Source organism: Dermacentor albipictus, chromosome 9 (genome assembly GCF_038994185.2).
Source record: "Dermacentor albipictus isolate Rhodes 1998 colony chromosome 9, USDA_Dalb.pri_finalv2, whole genome shotgun sequence".
NCBI lineage: Eukaryota > Metazoa > Arthropoda > Arachnida > Ixodida > Ixodidae > Dermacentor > Dermacentor albipictus.
In genome coordinates, this window is record NC_091829.1 from 28,920,659 (window position 1) to 28,941,943 (window position 21,285).

The 21,285-nt window shown below is 48.6% G+C and overlaps 1 protein-coding gene and 1 non-coding gene across 3 annotated transcripts in view; one reads left to right on the plus strand and one right to left on the minus strand.

Moving 5' to 3' along the window:
* Positions 1-21,285, minus strand: part of LOC135917978 (tyrosine-protein phosphatase Lar-like) — a 691,474-nt gene that overhangs the window by 385,779 nt on the left and 284,410 nt on the right. The window lies entirely within an intron of this gene.
* On the plus strand, positions 2,048-2,120 carry TRNAT-CGU (transfer RNA threonine (anticodon CGU)). The gene has a single exon. It is a non-coding gene; the product is annotated as a tRNA-Thr (tRNA).

Here is a 21,285-nt window from a genome sequence, read left to right on the forward strand (position 1 = left end):
TCCCAATCTTTGTTCGTTGTGACATTGCTTGAGTGTGTAGGAAGAATGCCGGTGCGCCCAGAGAGGCACGATGGAAGAAAAAGAGAAATCGGTAACGTCTGAAAGCAGCACCGAGGTCGACGAGAAAGTGTAGTCCACTGGAAGTGACGTCGACGAAAAAAAAAAAAAACGATGCTCGACTGACACCGAACTTCTTGTTCACAAAACAAAGTGTTCACAAACAAAGCTGGTCAAAAACAAAGCCCATAAGTAGAGCTCTTAAGGACCGACTGCGAAAAAATTTGCCTCTTGCTATATTGGTCAGAAATGAACACTGGATACATTCGAAGTAATATGGAAAAAACCGGGGGCTTGAAGTCGCCTAGTTCCTTTGAATTAACAGTTTTTAAACAGCACCTCCGCACGCGACGCTTACACCTGGTAGTCAACGCGTATGACGTCAATCCCAGCACGTGACTTCGCAGGATCTTCAACGCGCCGTGGGCCGCACTGCGCGGGGCACACCTAATCTCAGAGGTCTCACTGAGGAGCTGCGCGTTCTGAATAGGTGGCGTCAAGATCCATGCTCCAGTTGTGGCGCCCTCAGAGTAAACAGATGCAGGTCTCGAAGGCTGTGCTTTTGCCGGCTACATGCGGCGGAAGCGATTTCGGGAGCGGGAAACACGTCATGGGCGTTGGGTTCTTTGACACCACCTATTATTTCTCACTTCCGACAAGCGTCAGTAACAGCAATCTTTTTCGTTTCGGTATCAAAAATTTTTACTTTTGCGAGCCTCTCGTGAGGCATCCACTCGCGTCTCAAATGTAACATACTGCGCGGTGGATGCTCTATATCCGTACTACCTGAAACAATTGGATTTTCACGACGCACAAAGTGCCGACGCAGCTGGTTTTGAAGTCACACTCCGGGAAGAGGCTCGCCCTACTATACACTCACATGCAAAGTTATAGAGAAAATGGCTAGTCTCGCCCGAAGGGTGAAGCACTCACAGCGATAACGAGGTTTAAGCGCTGTGCTTGAACTTCAATCACGGCGTTCTAGCTCGACGCGGGCGCGAATATACGCGGGTTCGCCGAAATTTCTGGCCCCCTAAAACAGCTTTACCGCGTCGTGTGGAGCCTGTAATGACATCGCACAGTCGCCATTACGCCTCCCTAAAGAGCGGCGCCAGTGAAATTAAACTGCCTTCCAGATTGTGAACACTAATACGGGGTGTTTTACTTAACTTAAGCCCAAACTTTAAAGCTATGCGTATGCTGCATAGCTGGACAGAACCGAGGTAATGTTGTTTGCCGTCGCTTGGAGATACTCAGAATATTTTTTTTAATTCCACTTAATTCGATAATTAGTATTAATTAATCAATCGACTTCTCAATTATTATGATTAGATAAAAAGTGTCGAGGAGAAAATTGTAGAGCAACATGAGAAACTCACGATACAGCTTTGTGTTTCTCAGTACCTGCTTCATAACAGCGTTTTTCCGACGCTTGGAAGAAGCCCGCGAATACACGGAAAGTGCCTCGAGCGGCCAGTCCCGCTCTGACGCCCACACAGTGACTTAAGTCGTCTACTAGCTTGGGCCCCTACGTATGTGCCATATCACAAGAAGCCGACAAACGAATACACCAAGGACAACACAGGGGAAATTACTTGTACTTACTAATTGAATTAAAGAAACTATAAGTTAATGGAAGCGAAAGCGGATGAAAAAAATATTAGCCGGAGGTGGGTTACGAAGCCACGTCTTTGCTTGTTGGCTTCTTATGACATGATTAATAAAAAATTGGGCACCTCGCTACCACTTCTTCTCGTTCATTACATTACGAAGGTCTCGAATTCAGCAACATTGATGCCTTCAGGTAGCACGTGTCGATTTACTTAACAGTCGCCGTCACCCAAATAGATCACGTACTCGTGACGCCTGCCGGAGATAGCATGTTCCACATCCGTCGCCAAGGCTTGTGAGTAGTGGGGCTGGCTAACACTCTCAGGGTTAGTTCTAGTAGTAAAACACAAATACCACAGAAGGTGTTTGTGAAAATGCCGCCGCGGTGGCTCGGTTGGTAAGAGCACCGCACGCGTAATGCGAAGACGTGGGTTCGTGTCCCACCTGCGGCCAATTGTCTTTTCATCCACTTTAATTTCCTTGAACTTACTTCTTTTGTTCATTCACTAAGTACAAGTAACTTTCTCTATGTTGCCTGTTCATTGGCTTCTTATGATTAATATGATGAATAAAAATCGGGTAAATCGGTTCCCCTTCTTCTCGTTCATTACGTATTTGCCAGGATTTCTACGTGGTGCAACGTTTTGTTGCATTGGCTATGCCCGGACCAATGTATACGTTTGTTCCGAATAATGTCCCAGCTTTCTCTCTCCGTCGCTTCGATGTCCTGTGTACATGTGCACGTAAACATTTTAGAATAAAGGGACGGCTTATCCAACAGAAAAGAGTGAGAATATCTAGAAGAGACGTGCCCCAACGCCCCTGGAGGACTAAAACAGGTGACAAGATAGCGAGAGATAGATAGAGATAGACAAAAAAAAAACTGGCTGTGGCTTAGCTAAGGTTAAGCCCAGGATGCGAAGCATACTAGCCTTTATTTTAACGCGACAGCGTTAAGGAGCTCGTGTCACAGAAAAGCCGGTGTCTTCGGCGTCGGCTCGGGCGTGCGGCGCTTGCTCAGGCGCACATTTCGTTGTCGCGCCGAACGCTGCGTTGCTCGACGCTCACCGCGTCCGATGCGGGGCGCGTAGTCGCTGCGCCGTAGCAAAGCCACCTAGAAACAGTCTCTGTAGCATGCCGCAACCTTCGCTTCTCATTCCAACGAGGAGCTCTGTCACCAGGAGGCATCTCACCTCGTGAGTGTCTAGCAGAGGCAGGCGCAGCTGCTTATATACCGCCGCGGCGCCGCGAGCACTTTTTTTTCTTTCTCTATGCCGCGAGCGACGGCGCGAGTTGGAGCCCCGTTTCTCCTCTGTCGTGACGTCACGGTGTCACGTGGTATTGAAGGCGACACCACCGCTAAAGCCCCTCCATCCGCGCGCCACCGCCGCTCTCTTAAGTACCGCCAACCGCCTTTTCCCCTCACACCAAATCCGGTTCCGGCATTTCCGCTTCCGGCGTTTCCGGTTCCGGCATGTCCGGTTTTAAGATTTCCGGTTCCGGCGTTTACGCTTCCCGGAGTTGCGCTGCGAGAATTTCCACTGTGATTGCAGACGATGGTGAGACGCCCGTGCTTAGCAACCGGTGCTAATTTGAGTAGCTCGCTCTAGCCATTCCACCAAGCGTCATTCGTGTGCATCTACGTGCTTGTTTGCGTACGCTGCGCCCGCACGCTTTGCCTGTCGTCCCCTTTCTCTGACAAAGTGCGGAGAGCCATGGGCTGGGGCACAACACACGAACATAATTCGCCGTACACATCTGCTCGCGTCACAACACTAACACAATTCGCCGTACACCTTTGCACGCGTTACAACACGCGCGCACGCACCAATTCACTGCACACCTCCGCGCATATCGCACAAGAAAAGCACACTTGCTTTCACCATGTCACTGAATGCCTTCCACGCAAATTTGAACTTGTTATATTTCATAGCTTCACGTCATTGCAGTTCTTCACGCAGTGCACGCACTTGGGACGTTCGTTACCTTCGATCTGCCGTACGAGACAAGTTCAACATCAGAATCAACAGCATAAACTCTATGCGTCTGCCGTACAAATTGGCGTCGCGAACTCCATCACTAAAGTCCCTCCGTACGTGCTGGCTGAAGGGGATGTATGCTTCAAAACAAGAAAAATTCAAAGGGGACAAGCTGTTGTATTCCGCTGAAGTAGTAGTTTGCGGTCGCTATTTTCCAAATGCACGAAAAACGGGAGCGGTCTCCAAGCACCCAGGCACTGCATTCCACTACGTTGTCTCTCGAGTCACAACCCGTCGCAGGTTGACGCGAAGCAGCGAACACGACCAGATCGCCGATTACAATAGGCGGTGGTTCTTGGATGGAATCGCATTAACTGTTTCAACCGCAGCTGGTGCAATTAAAGCCTCTCCGTATGCTCTCCGTAGACGCGAAAGTAAACAACGCTAAAAACATAGCGTCACTTCCACTCGGAACAGGAAGCTGAAGCTACGTAAGTTCCGCTTGACGCCGGAAGCTGATGGGGTGAGTGGGAGAGGAGCGTGGAGGAGGAGGGTAGGTTGGCGGTACTTAGCTTGGTCGGCTGTGGCGCGTGGATGTAGGGGCTTTACACCGCGCCTGAGGAGCTGGGTTGAGCTCTCGTAATATGCTTCGCATAAAAACGCAAAGTACGCCGGTGGAAAGGGAGGGCCGACAGACAAGAACGTTCGCTCGGAGAGGGCTCCATTTTTCTCAATTCCATGTCGGCGAAAGGCGATGCCAGGTGGAATCCCAGAGGAGAGATAAAGCACACTAACGGTGCAACTGAAAGATGAGAGGCAAGGGCGTAAAGTAGAAGAGGAGGAACGGGGGGCGAGAGAGCAGCTTCCAGCGCGAGGTTTGGCCAAAAAGCTTTGAAGCGCCGCCAATAATGTTGAGGCAATAGCGGGGAAAGTCGGAAAAAAGCGAGCCAAGCCGCATCGCCGAGTAGCACGGAGCAGTGCTGGAAGACAAGTGTGACCCGCCAGTCCCCGAGCCTACATTGTGCAGTGTCATGCTCCGGTAATACTGCCCCGTGCTTGAGTATACGGACCAGGGTGTTCCGAAGTAAAGCCGCCAGTGCAAATTGGTAATTAAAGAACCGCACTCCAGACTTGGCTGTGCGGGAGTTTCAAGCGCACTCGACAGTTTCAGTTTTGTGTGTACGAATTAGATAAAAATCACACCTGCGGTCCGTAGAGATGCACACAAGAGTTGACGCTGCATAGCATTCCGGCACATTTGAGCGGTCCTTTCAAAGCGCTCAAGCCAAGCTAAAGATAATGTGTCAGGCGGCCACTAATGCCGAGTGCGAGCATAAGGGAGCTTTCAGCTGCGACAATGAAGTGCTCTCAGTGCTGCCAGACCGGGTTACCTTATATTACAGATTTAAAGTGGTCTTTACCGATATTACTAGCACTACCAGTTTGCCATGAAACGACCAGTCGCGTGTGACGTGCTACGCCATGATCGTCACACTCCGAAACTGATCTGTTTTATCCGTGGTTCGTGTGGATCTCATGGGAACGTGGGCGCCAACGTAGGCAAAGGGAACATACGTAGACACTACAAAGCATTACCTGCTGCCCCTTCCTACGCTCACACCTGCAGTTAAGAGACCGAGTTGGCTTAGCAGAGCATTCGTCAAACGCTGTGAAATGCGAGGGCAACTGGAGGAGTATTCAGAGAATAAATTTACCGATGCAGTAAATATGTGTCAACTTTCAGTTAGGCTCTGCTACAAAACCAGCTGCGTCAGGAAGCCAGAGGTTGGACGTAAACACCGCCCACTATATATATATATATATATATATATATATATATATATATATATATATATATATATATATATATATGTATATATATATATATATAGAGAGAGAGAGAGACGGAGAGAGAGAGAGAGAGAGAGGGGGGAGGCAAGGGAAAGATAGGGAGGTTAACCAGACATTATCTCCCGTTGGCTATCCTGTACTGGCAGGGTGGCCAACGGCACAAGACGCTTGGATCATTCTCACGTTGGGAAAATCTAAATGCCGGTCCGGAAGTAAAGGCGGAAAGAAGGAGTAAACGATGGAGAAACAAAACTGAGTAAAAAAAAAGAAAACAAGAGGAACACTGACAGTGAGAAGGCTGATGAAGCTACCGCGAGCAAATCAACGTCACCCGCACAGTCGATGTCACGGGATATCAGCACAGACGTGCTGTGATCCCCCGGGGAACGGAAATCAAGAAAACCCGAAGAGTCGGGCAATACATACAATACCACAGGGTCATCATCGTTCACGCCCTATGATTAAACAAGCCGCTGACCGCCGGGCAGATCGAGGGCCGGCCACGTGAACACCGTGGCGCGGTTGACCTGCCCTAAGAAGCGAAAAAGAAAAGAAAGACCCGAAGGTTACTACATAACTTGACATCGTCACAAGAGGCTGTCACATCGGCATCATTATGGCTGCCGACGACAGCCTGGATATCGAAAAGAAAAGGTGGTGGTGGGGGGTGTGGGGAAGGGAAGGGCGCATAGTTGCGGTGTATGGAATGGGAGTCGCTTATGAAAGACAAGCAAATGTACTACACTTCCTTCTGTTCGAATCAAGGAGATTTTCTCGGCTCGAATTCGCGACTAAAGAAATAGTGCGTCAGACATGCTAGGGAACGCATAAGCGTGCGTCACTTCGCAAAGTGTGACGTAATTGGGGCGCTTACGCAGAAGTCCCAGGGGCTTCTATTCTGAACACCGTCAAATTCCGCGAAACTGTCGAGTTCGCCCTCCTTTCAGCTCTGATTGGCCTAAAAGGATGCCACGGCCTTTCTGATTGGTCAAAAATGGCGCCATCACGGAGTTGAGAATGTGGAGGAATTTGAGAATGAACTGGATGGCGCCCCTGGTCCTATTACCACCGAAATATCAAAGCCACAAACGCCAAGATTTAGACAAATCCACGTAGTAACTACCATTCCCATGGTAGTAAAACGACTGCAGTGGCAGCGTTCCCTCCAGTAATCTTTGGTAGGAAGCTCTACGGAGTGGTACAGGCCGACGGCTCAATAAGACTACCGTATACGCACCTTGCACGACCTCGTAACCTATATATGCTAGAGAGCTTTAGTTTGGGTGACGGAAGCGGCTTGTGTACGCAAGAACTAGGGGTGACGGTACTGCGCATGCGCAGTTCTTGCATGCGCGAGCCGCTTACGTCCCCTAAACTAAAACTCTCTACTGAAGCTGCAGCAGCTACCGCTACGCGACGCTAGCACATCCTGAAGCCAGTGGCTCAGTCACTCTATAATGACCCCATTTCATCCCTTTTCATATTTTTTTCTCAAGCTTTTATTTTTGTCACGCTCTTCTTTCCGTCTTTACTTCCCCTTTCCCTTCCCCTAGTGCAGGGTAGCAAACCGGAGGTTTAAGTCTGGTTAACCTCCCTGCCTTTCTCTCATTTGCATCTCTCTCTCTCTCTCTCTCTCTCTGCATACAAGCGCGATTCATACCGAAAGCGGCAATATGAGTAATGAAATAATTAAATAACAAATTATTTAGTTGAATAATTATTAATTGATTAATTAATTGACTATTGAGTTTATTGATTGATTGATTGATTGATTCATTCATTCATTCATTCATTCATTGAAATGCAAGCACAGATGCGTCAGTGCATGTCATCGCGATCGAAATGAGACCCCTCCGTCATCGGGAACATAACCGACGACCTAGCGCTCAGCATCAGAAAGGCATTGCCGCTGCCCCACCCTGCAAGTCTGATAGTCATTACAAAAAAAAAAGATAATATAAATTCTACGGGACAGATAAGGAAAACATTCCTAATTACTGGGCTGCGTATGAAAATGATTTACCGGGGAGAAACCTCGCTCTGCAGGATTATCTGTTCCTAATGAAATCGACACTTTCGAAATAAGAACGCAAAGCGCAAACAGCCGCAATGTAGACAGGCTCATCTCCTTCCAACTAGTTAACGAATACACTTAAGAAAAAAATTGCGGCAGACCCCACCTCGCGGTGACTGTCGACGGTAATGCGTTAGCATTGAATCAATATTGCGACACAACGTATTGCCACCGTCGAAAACGAGTCAGGTATGAGGCGCGTACAACAGCTGGATTCCTCTTTCGCGCTTCCCTAAAAAAAATGGCTGTGGCTTAGGTAAGGTTAAGCCCAGGATGCGAAGCATACTAGCCTTTATTTTAGTTGTTGAACCACAGTTTAGCCTGGTGAACTGCTGTTGCTTGGCTATATTTGGTTCGGCTAGACGAAGAAACAACTCATGCATTACTGCATCGCCTTCAAGAGTGGAACGCGACAGCGTTCCCGTCGACCCGCCAAGGGGTGTAAGACAATGGGCTACAGGGCAGCGACTACGCGCCCCGCATTGGACGCGGTGAGCGTCGACCAAAGCAGCGTTCGGCGCGGCAACGAAATGTGCGCCTGAGCAAGAGACGCACGCCTTAGAAACAGCTCGTTTCTAAGGCAACACCGCATTCACTAGAGACGCTTTTGTACCGCGTTGAAGCATCGTGCTCGTGGCTCAGTGGTAGCGTCTCCGTCCCACACTCCGGAGACCCTGGTTCGATTCCCACCCAGCCCGTCTTGCAAGAGTTGAGCCAAAGCCACTTCGCCTCTGTCGTGACGTCACGGTGTCACGTGGTTTCATGGCGACACCGCCGCGCCTGAGGAGCTGGGTTGAGCTCTCGTAATATGCTTCGCATAAAACACTCGGCGCCATCTAGCGCCGCCGCAACGTGATGATTGCGCCTGGCCTCCGAAATGCGTGGCGAGCAAATGCGTGCGAACGCGGAGAAACGCCTCGTGCGGCAAGTGGGCTTCTCTCTCGGGCCTCTTTCTTGAGATGTTCCGCCATCTGGTGGCACTGCCGAGAAAACCGCGCGTGGCCTCCGAGACCAGAAACGTGGCGCGCCGGTCCATGCGAACGCTGATTGTTCCCTTGCTTGCCCAACACTCAGCAGTACAAGTTCAGTGACCAAAGTTGCCGAGAAGTTCACCGAAGAGAGGCACACGCCTAGCACATTAATGGCGCCGCTCGCGAAAGGCGTTGGCGAAACAGGCGCCCTTTGAAAACGTGGCACGCGCTTAGTGCATTTGTGGCGCAGCGTGCAAATCCATCGGGTTACAATCCTTGAGGCGTGGGTTCGATTCAGCTCAGCATCGGAGAGATTCATGGGATCGTTTTTTTTTTCGTCACTGTAGGGCGGCGCACTCTCAGTGGCACATACCCAGTTCTCGAAGTCGGCGTCGAACTGTTTCCGCGTACCACAGTGCTTATTCAATAGTGCGTCTACAGCAGCGCGTGTCGGTGTGAAACAAGTTCGTTCAGCGGCATCTATGTACACGTTAGCACAACTCAGTTGCCCAAGTTGATCTGATGGTTAGTTTCGAAGCACGTTACCTCAGAATAGCAGCCCGATGTGCTAACCATTCGACCAAGGACCACGGAGTGACACAGACAGACAGACAGACAGACCTTGGAATGAGCGTGGAGTGCCTGAAGAATGCGAACGCCTTTTTTTTTTAAAGATAAATCTGTTCAAAAAATGGAGTCACTCCGTCACGCATATGGTCGCCAATAGAGAAATTGAACTATTCCTAGAACCGATCTTTAAAGGGTGGTGAAAGCAACAAGCGCTTTAAACACAAAAGCGCACTTGCTTTCGCCCTAACGAAAAAGGACGCGCCCCACAAGCTTACGCTGAAAGAGCCTCCAAAGTGAACGTTAGAAAGATGAGGGATCAACCATAGACACCGCGTCAAGGACCCGACACCTATTGCTTAAATTTTTATCTCCAAAGTTGTAAGGAAAAGTTTTCCTTCAGGGGAACAAGAGAACCCAAGAGATACGTTACAAAACGGCTAGGCTGAACCAACGTAGAGAGTAGATAAAAAAGAAAATACTAGGTCTGAGAAACATATGCCCTCTTATGTCATACACATTGCAAGATGACTCCATCGTATAGAAATATCCCGTGAAAGAATTTCATGCATATCGTCTGAACTTTGATCTCCAACGTTGGCGGGGAAACTCACTTTTCTTCCCAGTCAAATAGTAAAGCAAAGAAAACAAACACGATAAACACGAAAAATGCACAACGTCTCTCAGGGAGAAGATGTTACACGTTGGAAGGAAGGAGGCAACTTAGGTCGTACATCTGCTAAACTTTCCCGCCTTCTCGTTTTAGCCATTTCAGAGATCACACACGTTTCGCAAGCTGCTGCCTGTGTCGGCGCACGAATAAAAGCAGTAACACTGACGTAACCTATCTTCAGTTCTTCAATGGTTGAAATCGACGCCTTCGTCTCACTGCAAGTTCCGAAGAAAGTTGACCTAGCTTTACCGAATTTAAGCATTTGAGATATTCGCCTCGTTCTCTTTCTGTTATTCAGAATTTAGTCAATGTGGCAACAAACAAGCAAGTTCATCATAAGTCTTGTTGTTATCTCCGATTACGAAAGTTTCTATTACTGCATCACTTGTAACTGTTACCTAATGCCGGCTTTGTATAACATTCAAATGGTATATCGGCCAATCGCCAAATTCTATTCGTTCTCTTCCCCCAAACAAGCTAAAAAGTGATATCTATCTATCTATCTATCTATCTATCTATCTATCTATCTATCTATCTATCTATCTATCTATCTATCTATCTATCTATCTATCTATCTATCTATCTATCTATCTCAACTAATCAAATCTATGTAAGAAATTATTCATTTAGATATCTATATATACACCACGACGTCCAGCTACCTATCAATCAGTCCCCCTACATATCGAAATATCTCGACACTGAACTAATGCTGCGCAGAAAGTGCTGTTGTGCCATTACCCCATGCGCGGATTCCGAATCTGCAAGATGCAGAATTTATCCTGCGAGCGCCCTAATTCTCCCTTGACAAGTCATGATGCTGAGCCGTCAAGCAGCGGTGTCCTGCGGAGAAGCATCGGCGAGCAACATGTTCAAACGTGCCACCAAGTGCCCGACAGCCCGGCGCCGCACCTCCTTTTGCCTGGAGGTCACCGCGCGCGCGAACTTTGAACCGGGTGGCCAGCGCGGTCGCTGGTTGGACCTCTCGGACGACCGTCGAGTGCTGACCTTGTATTGGGCCGTTTGAGTGACAATGGTTTCTCGGCGAGGCGGCCGCCTGAAAAACCGGATCCGCCGACCCACCGGGAGCCGAGTGCCGCTCTCGACTGGAGTGAGATGTGTCACGCGTTTTCGCCGGACGTCGCCGTGCGGGAACAGTCGCGTTTGCTGTGAGCTCTCGGCCCCAGTGCCGATCCGATATTGTCCTGTATAATGACCTGTATATAATGTATAAAATCCCTTTCGTTATTCTCACCGACGCCTGACTCGGAGTCTTCGCTACCAACGCTCTGTCACGAAACGGGTGACCAGCGCTACGGGACCACAAAGTCGTAACAGTGCCCAAAAATTTAGCAGCCGGTTCGTGGTCATACGCCCTCTCGGGATGAAAAGTGATGCCGTAGGCGTCACGCGCGACCCTCAAACCTACGGTGAGTGAGCGAGTCTCATTCGGCAATGGCGAGTCCTCTTCCCTGCCGGCTTAGACCGCGCGAAAGCGTCGGCCCTTCGAGCCCATCACAATTAGGGTGCAGCGAAAACTCCACGCTAATTCAACGTGAGACTCTCCAGTGTGCCTTGAATAGACTGGATGACAGGCCATTTACGGAGGCGAAGATCTTGGGAGCCTAGCCTCGCAGTTCATTAGCGCAGAAAGCAGTTCGAGCGCTTTTTCACTACCTGAAGGCAACAGACTTGAGCGCCCCGCTATAGACATCCTACACCTAAGTTCTCTCTCTCTCTCGCTTTCACTCCCCATTCCCCTCCCCACGTGTAGGGTAGCAAACTGCACTCAGTCTGGTTAACCTCCCTGCCTTTCCCTCTTCCCTTCTCTCTCTCTCTGCACCTCGCGTGACGCACCGGACGCGTGAGTGGTGCTTCGGCTCCACTCCCGGCACCTGACTGCGGAAGCTGAAAAGCAAGAGAGAACCGGGTGTCGCGACTTTTCGGCGATCGGATCCTTTAGGCACGCTACACCGCCCACCCCGAAGCTAGACGTTGGCCCCGGATTCTATTCGGGGCACGCCACATCGTTAGGGCCAGAAAGGAAACACTAATGTCGCACTCACCATCGTTGCCGAAAAGCGTGTTCAAGAAAGGTAACCGAAGAGGCCGTCGATGGGTCGCTAGGAAGCAGCTACCGATCACAGAGCCCTTCAAAAAGAAAAAAAAAGATAAAAAAGACGGGTGGGTGAGCAGCAATTATTGATTGATTGATTGATTGATTGATTGATTGATTGATTGATTGATTGATTGATTTCCACTGTTCTGCAGGACGGAAGGGCTATCGCAGGAGCACGAAGTACAAGACACAAAGATTGGAAAAGAGCGAGATACAATGAAAAAATGACTGGCTAACAACTAATGAAAGGAATTCAGCAGGCGATAAAATATGACCTGTTAAAGCGTTCCAGTGTTCCGTAGCGCAGATAAGAGAGAGAGAAGAATACAGGAAGGCAGGGATGTTAACCAGTCAATAGTCTGGTTGGCTACCCTACACTGGGGGAAGGGAGAAGGGGAAGAGAAAGAAGGGAGAGAGAAGGTGTAGGTACGCGTACGGACAGCACTTCAGTTAAAGTCGCTCGAGCAAACCAGAAGTTCTGAGAAAACACAAAAGTGCCTTCACTGCCTTCTGAGCCGATGATCGGTCGGGATGGTGCTCTAATATTGTCTGTTCACTTAGAGGACGATCGTCTAGTTTACTCAATGTGTCGGACAAATACTGTCTTTGGGCTTGAAATTGAGGACAATGGCACAATATGTGGTCAATGTTCTCCTCGCATGCGCAAACATCACATGCAGGACTATCAGCCATTCCAATTAGTGCTGAGTAGGCATTCGTGAAGGCCACTCCAAGCCATAACCGACACAGAAGAGACGCTTCACGCCGGTGCACACCGGCTGGAGGTCTGAGTTGAAGTGATGGGTTTAGTCGGTGCAGTCTTGTGCGTCTTGTATGTACATTATTCCACTCTGCTAAGGAGATCGTGCGTGCCAGAATGCCAAGTTGTCTCGCGGCGTCGGTCCTTGAGAGCGGAATGGGGACGCAGCGGTCTTCTTGGTTTGACGTCCGAGCTGCTTTATCGGCGTCTTCATTACCAATGATACCGCAATGACCTGGTATCCACTGAAAAGAGATATCATGGCCTTTTTCTCCTAAGTGATGGACAAGTTCCGCGATTTCGCACGTGAGCTGATCGTGAGTTCCATGTCGGAGAAATGAATGCACACATTGCAAGGCCGGCCTGGAATCGCAGAAGACTGCCCATTTTCTAGGACTTTCAGTATTTATCACTTGAAGCGCGTCGTGGAGAGCCGCGAGCTCTGCAGCTGTAGACGTAGTGACATGGGAAGTCTTGAACCGCTTGGTTATTCTCATTGCTGGTATAACTACAGCGCCGCCGGAACTGGTTGATGTAGTTGATCCATCAGTGTAGACGTGTGTGCAGTCGCTGTATTTCTCGTACAAGAGAAATAAAGTTAGTTGCTTGAGCGCTGATGATGGCAAGTCCGACTTTTTCTGAAGTCCTGGGACTGTAAGGTTCACTTGAGTACGGCGCATACACCATGGAGGAATAGAAGGCCTTGCCGCAGGTGTGTAACCTGACCTAAAAGAGTCACGGTGCGCGAAGACAGTCGCACTGAATGTCGTGTGGGGCCTATCTACTGGGAGACTTGCTAGGTGGTGGGCAGGGTTCCGGGCGAAGTGTCTTAGGTGCACACGCATTGTTTCAATGCTAATGTGCGTTCTAATAGTGAAATCTTGAGCCACTGCAATAACTTCAGTCGTTGACGCACTCCGCGGTAGACCGAGACATATCTTGAGTGCTTGGGCTTGGATGCTTTGGATTATGTTCAGGTTAGTTCTGCAGGTGTTGGACATGACAGGTAGGCTGTATCGCAGGAAGCCAATAAAGAGGACCCTGTACAGTTGCAGCATAGAGTGTATTGGCACTCCCCAGGTCTTTCCTGCAAGGAACTGAAACATATGGCAAATTCCTGTCAGGCGTTTTTTCACATAATTCACATGAGGGGTCCAGGAGAGATTTTTGTCAAGGACCACCCCTAAAAATCTGTGACTCGTGCTGTACGAGATCATGTGTCTGTCGACGGATATCACGTATGGCGACATTGATTTCCTGGTAAATGCCATCGCTGCGCACTTCTCGTATGATATATGAAGTCCTTGTTCTCGAAGGTAGGATGATGTCAAAGTAGCTGACTTTTGAAGCCGCGCGCGAAGCTGCAGTCGCGTCACAGCCGACGTCCAAATGCAAATGTCGTCGGCATAGATGGAGAGCCTAACAATGCCTGGCAGGATGTCGGTGAGTCCAATGAGTGTTAGACTGAAGAGCGTTGGGCTGAGTACTCCGCCCTGAGGCACCCCACGGTTACTGTAATGCTGGGAGGTCGGGCCATCCTCGGTAAGTACGAAAAAGGATCTCGTATGTAGATAGCTACGTATCCAAATATATACTTTGCCGCCAAGTCCTACTGCCTCTAACGCGTTCAAAATCGCTTCGTGCGTTACGTTATCGTACGCTCCTTTAACATCCAGAAACAGGGCAGCAGATAATCTTTTGCAGGACTTCTGGTGCTCGACGTAAGTCACCAAGTCGATAACGTTGTCTATGGAAGAACGGCCCCGCCTGAAACCGGCCACTGCATCTGGGTATACCTGGTAATGTTCGAGGTACCATTCTAGCCGTGCTAGAACCATCCTCTCCATTAGTTTTCCGATGCAACTGGCAAGCGCAATTGGTCGGTATGATGCAATGTCTACAGGCGACTTGCCAGGCTTGAGCAGTGGAATTATGCGACTGGTTTTCCAATCTTGGGGAACCGTACCTGTCCGCCAGGAGCTGTTGAATAGGAGCAGGAGCACTTTTCGAGCCTCATCACCCAGATTACACAGGGCACGGTAGGTTATACCGTCGGGGCCTGGTGAAGATGAACGCTTGCACAAGGCCAGTGCAGCTTCGAGCTCGTCCATGGAGAAAGGACTATCCATGCAGGAGTCGCGTGAAATCGGTGAGTGGCGGAGCGTCGATGTTCCAGCGCAACTAGTTTCGCCAGCAATCCTCCTGCAGAAAGCTTCCGCTACGTCAATCTCGCTGCATTGTTGGTGAAGGGCCAAAGACTTAAAAGGGTGGCGCTGCTGAGGGGTTCCACGGAGACCACGAACAGTTCTCCATATGTGAGACAATGGTTTTCGTGGATCCAAAGATTCGCAGAATGATTTCCATCTTTGTGATGCAAGTTTGTCCATGCGACGCTGAATTTTCTTTTGAGTTCTTCTGGCCAACCTCAAGTCATTTACAGACTTCGTGCGCCTGTATCTTCGCTCTGCACGACGACGAATTGCACGAAGCTTCTCTAGCTCAATGTCGTATTCGGTGCGTGTGGACGTTCTCGGAAGTGAATGTTTCGCAGCCTCTAGGGCACCTTTTATGATGTCCTCTAGGCTAGTGGCCAAGTCATCACGACAGCCGTCTTCGACAATTGACTTGAACATTGGCCAGTCGATGCATTGTGTGACGGCGGCTAACCTGGAGTCCGTCAACCCTTCAACCCTAAGATAAGTGGGTAGGTGGTCACTTCCCCGCGTTTCAATATCCGGAAACCACCTGACCTTTCTAGTGAAGGAGCGTGAAACAAAGGTCAGGTCCAGGCAGCTACAGTAGGCAGTTCCACGTAGAAAGGTGGGGCTTCCATCATTTAACAAGCATAGTTCTTGTTCGGAGGCAAATGACACTAATCTTCTGCCTCTCGAGTTTATCTTAGAACTTCCCCAGAGATGGTGGTGGGCATTAAAATCTCCAGTAATCACCAAAGGCTGCGGAGTCGCTGTGGTGATTCGCCGTAATCTCTCGCAGTCCAACCGACTTGAGGGCGATATGTAGGCTCCAATTAATGTGAAAGTGAGCTTGCCTTTCCTCACTGTCAGACAGACGTATTGGTTTTCTTGGTCAGGCGACACTGGGTGATGGACATACGTAAGATCACGTCGCATGAATACGATGATCTTGCTGCATTCTCCGTGAGTGGCGGACATGAAACATTCATACCCGGACAGTCTGATGTTATCTGATAGGGGCTCGCAGATGACGATGACTGGGAACTTATTCGTTAACACAAACTGTCGAAAGTCCGACATGCGTGACTTCAGTCCTCTGGCGTTCCACTGAAATATCGACGCGTTTCGGACTTCGTCACGAAACGACGGCTTCTGGAGAGCCATGATTTTAACCAAGAGCTGCAAGTACTGGACTCAAAGTGTCCAGCACCTGTAGTGCGCTTTGCGCAGACGAAGACTTCATGTTGGTAAGTATACCGCGAATGGCACTCATGAGCGACCGCAGAATGTTGATGACCTGGAGATCATCAGCCAGCGTCGCTTCAACAGTGGCAGAAGCCGTTGAAGCCGGTGCGTTTTGAGGTATCTTAGCAGGGAGGTGTGCCCTCGGTAGCTCAGGCCATTCTTCAGGACGGGCGAGGCTCTCCTCTTTGTTCGCTTTCCTTGTATCTGTCTTGGTGGCGCAGTGCGGAGATGCGGCAGCTCTTCTGACTGTAGCTGGCGTGTACCTATCTTCAGTTGCGGAATTTCTTGAACGTTTTCGGTGTCGATGCCGACGTTGCCGAACAGCGGTAGCAGCCTCTCGATGCGTCGAATTGTCGCGCACCATGCGTTTTAGAATCGTGAATTCCTTCCGAATCCGCGGGCAATCCTTTGATGAGGCCTTGTGAGGACCACTGCAGTTCGGGCACTTTAGAACATGTGTGCTGCAGGCGTCTTCTGAATGGGACTCAGAGCACCGCGGGCACACTACACTGTTCACGCAGACACCCTTCACGTGGCCAATCTTGCAACATTTGAAACACTGGAGGGGCTTCGGTACGAATGGTCGTACTGGATGGCGGACATGTCCTACTTTGACGTGGGAAGGAAGGCTGTCTCCTTCAAACATAATCTTCACACAGCGTGTGTTTCCCAATCTGGAAATTCTTGTAATGGAATTGCCTTCTGTCGTTGGCTTTATCAGCGTTGGCAAGTCGTCATTAGGAATGGCAACGTCGACGTCATAAATGACGCCCGCAGTACCATCGCCGCCTGTAGGGATCATTGATCGCACCTTTACGTTGTCGATATCAGTTATATTTCGTAGGTGTTGTAGGGCACTACGATGTAGCACATCAACTGCCAGGACATTTTTCCGCGGGTTTATTCGCACGTCTTTAATCTCATTTGGTGCGATTCTCTCGAGTAAGGAAGAGAGGACCTGCCTGTTGAGGAGCCGCAAATTGGTCGCCGGGTCCACGGGCATAAAGAGCACAGTGTGCGGCCAGCGCAGCGGTGCACTCTTCACGGTAGAAGCACTTGGCGACGAAGATGCCTGCAGTAGTCTTCTTTTCGCTGATCTACTCATCACGACCTGGAAGTCATCATCCGACGAGTCGTAGCTGTCCGAACATATCTCAGTGGCCTCGCTGTCGGTATCGCTTGACGCACTTCCACGTTTCCTGGACGCTAGCCGACCTGACGGCTGCACACCAGGAAAGTCCGCGGAGATTTCTTCATCCATTACCGCAAGGAGGGAGCGGCAGCTCCCAGAAATGCAGGGAAACAAAGCGAAAAAGCGGAGACAAAAGCACAAGCGTTCTATCAAAGAATCACTTCGTCTTCCTTTTCCTAGCGCAGATAAAATTTGTCTGTTTGTCAGATAAATTTGCGCAGTTTGTCTGTCTACCTACCCTTAGTTGTCATAGCGCAGATAAAATGACAACTAAGGGTAGGTAGACAGACAAACTTCATTCAAAGAACAATCGGAATAATCGCTAACGGTCGGGGCCCCAAAGTCCAGGGCTCCGCTGGCTCTTGCCATCTTCTCAGCTCTCTGGATCAGATTGAGCTGGTCGTCGAGGGCCGAATTGGACAGCGGTGCCTCCCACTGCTCCCTCGTGGTGTTCGTGTCAGAGTGTTCTATGTTGCGTAGCCTGCACTCCCACGTACTGTGATATGGGGTTGTTTCCATACAGACGGCGCGCGCCGCTCTGGCGCCATCTGGTAGCTATCGTCGCCGCAAACGCTTCAAACGCTTTCGCTATAGCCTCCTCCTCCGCTTTCCGCTTCATGGTTCCGCGGCGCCCTCCTGCTGCGCTTCCCTCCTCGCGCTCTCTTCTCCTCCCGCGTCTTCCATCTCCCGCTGCGCTCCACATTCACTCTCACCTTTCGCTTTCCTCGTTCGCTCGGTTACGAGGTACGACACCGACACTCACCGCAGGAACGGGCGCCTAAGAGCTAAGCTCTTAAAGACGCGATGCAACATACAATTACAAAGCATACAGTGTTCGTTCGTGACAGGTCTGACGACTGAACAACGCGTAGGCCTTATAAACGTATTTTGCACCACGTTTATTTTTCTCCCTTCCTTTTCCTTACGACAGCTCGGCTAACGTTAGCTGGGACACCTCATAGAGTGATGGCTTCAAGTGTAACAGTTCGGCCACATCTGGCGGGACAATGTTTCGCTGGCAACTAGGTGCGGCGGCAGAAGCAGAGAGGTATACGTAAATTTTCCCACCGCTATAGGGAATATCTTGTTTTGAGTATTTCCGCGCCGTAATAACCACATATAAACCGCGCTGGCAGCTTCTTTGACACCCGTCGCGGCTTGTCGAAACAAGGGTTCCCGGCTGTCCCATCTCGCGCGGCGCACAACGACACGATCGAGATTAATGGTCCGTCCCGAAGCCGAATTGGGGCATGGCCGCGGAACGAAACAAAACGTTACGCGATGCCTCCGATTTTTCATCGTTACGTTCGTCCGTCGTCGACGGTGTTTTCGCGTGGCCGGAGCTGCGCCGCTGTTATGAAGGACAGAGAGCCATTAATAAGCGTTTACAATAAGCTTTCTTTGTCCGGACGGCATATTTCATGAGTCTGCAGTTTCCCGATATGAATTGTCACTTTCGCAAACAGCGGACCAGCCAAGGCGTACTTCCGCAATTTATTCGAACGGGGATGTGCAGAAACATGTTTGCTATAACTAATGGCCTGGAGACAGGTTCCGGTTGCCAATCGAAGACCGGAAAGAAAGTCGAGGAACAAGAAAGGAAAACTGAGGTAACAATCTACATTCATTACATGGCAATACCACGCGTTTTCATCGAGCCGCCTTGGAAACACATTGAGCTTGAATAATTGTAGCAGTCACCCACGTATCAATCACGCTGAGCTTGAAAACAAAAAGAAATCGTGATTTCTGCTACGATGTTGAACTGGCTAATGAAAGACCATTACTCACACGAACGAATACGTCGTCACGCTTTTTTCAGCGCTGTTTATGATGGACCTTGCTTAGAAGTTACAACTAGCAACTATCAATGCAGAAGATAAACCAGATAGCAGCATTAAGAGGAAGCTTTAGCTCCTGCCCAACTCAGACGCGGCCTATTCAAATACATGTAAAACGCAAAACCGCTTTTCCGAGATAACCCATGGATCGATTTTAACAAAATTCGTTGAATTTGAGAAAGAAAGTTAAATTATACTGACGGTTGGAAGCGGAATTTCGATTTAAGGCCTGAATTTTGTGAAAAGAATGTTGAAAACTTATAAAGTGCGAAAAAAAATATTGACGCATGAAGTTTATAAATTAGTAGCTCTGCATCAAGAACAGATATACCTGTTCTGTAAACGGTATCCATTAGATCATTCAAAGCGGAAAAATGCGATACGTCAATTTTATCTTACGTGAATATATTCCGTTGTGTATAACGGTTCTACAAAAGCAGTATTTTCCTATTACTAAATTTTTTTATTCATGTGTAACATACCAATTTTTTTTCGCTTTATATGTACTATCAGATGCAATTCACAGAATTGTGATATCATTTTTCATTATTGAGTTAGAGTTGTAAACTTGATAGTTTCGTTTTCTGAAAATTGTCAATTCTTACAATTTTTAATAAAAGATTGACACTCTAAATCAAAAATTCGATACCAACATTCACAACATTAAGTTTTTCTTTTAACTGCAACAAGCCTCGTCAAATTTAGGTGCAGCGGTTGCTGAGAAAAACGAATTCTCCTTTTACATGTATTTAGATAGCAGCACCCGAGCTAAAGCTTCCTCTTCAGAATTGTTTTTAGTAGCACTGATAGGTAAATATTCGTTTTCCTATAAGAAGCAAACGCGGCTCAATATAGAAGAACGCATATGTGGGCCCAGAAACCTAGCTCCATTTTCGCGTAAATATTCTCTACCACTGGGGTTTTCTTTTATACTATGTAAGTTTTCTTTTTTTTTAATATTAAGCGTTTTTCTCCCTCACTCTCTCTTACATGGCAGTAATAAAATATGTGTCGAAGATTTGCCGTAGACAAATGCTGTGATCAGCGTTTTATTTCTAACTTTAGTATTATAACATTTAGCGTTTTGAAATAAAAGCTTCACACTGTAACGCTCCACCCACCGTGCTGGCATGGTGGCTTTAGCACGGCACAGCTAAGCACGAGGTCACGGGATTGAATCCCTGCCGCGAAGCACACGTTTGCATTAATCAAAATGCAACAACGCCAGCGCACCATTTATAGCCTGCACGCTTAAGCATCCTAGCTGCTCATTATTAATCCAGAGACCGGCACTAGAAGGCGTGTCGCATAATCATATCGCAGTTTGCACACCTAACACTGTGGTGTTAACAGATGCTGGGTACATATATATATATATATATATATATATATATATATATATATATATATATATATATATATATATATATATATATATATATATATATATATATATATATATATATATATATATATATATATGTGCCATTTTAAATTTCGTGAGAATTGCGCATACCTTACGATACGCAAAACGAACCGCGTAGTACCCGCATGACAAGTACGAATTATTTACACCCTTCAGTATTTCCCTCTTGTTTAGAGCTTTGTTTTTAGATGCCACGGTGGGGCACCCGCATTTTTTTTAACACACTCACCCCACCCTATCCGACCTTGTCGAAAGAACGACGGTGAGAATTACAACGACAACAATGAGAATATCAACAACAGTAAACAAAGACGATGTATACAAAAGCAATATACCTTTGTTTTCAATCGCTCTTTTTAATTTGTAGCTGAACAATTAGGTATTATGCAATAGCCGGTTCTAAAAAAGGCTAAGTGGACAAGGAGCGTGGCTTTCTTTTTTCTGGGGTTCTCGTGTCAAAACAACGCTCTAATTAAGAGGCAAGCTGTAGTGGGGGATCCCGGATTAATTTTGACAGCGTGCGGTGCTTTAAGGTGCACCCAATGCACGGTACACGGGCGTTCTCGCATTTCGCCCCCATCGAAATGCGGACGCCGCGGCTGGGATTCGATCCCGCGACCTCGTGCTTAGCGGCGCAAGGCCACAGTCGCTAAGCCACCATGACGGGTTGCAGCACGGCATAGAGGAACGAAATAGACTAGGAGGGAGCATGACGTCAGAAAGC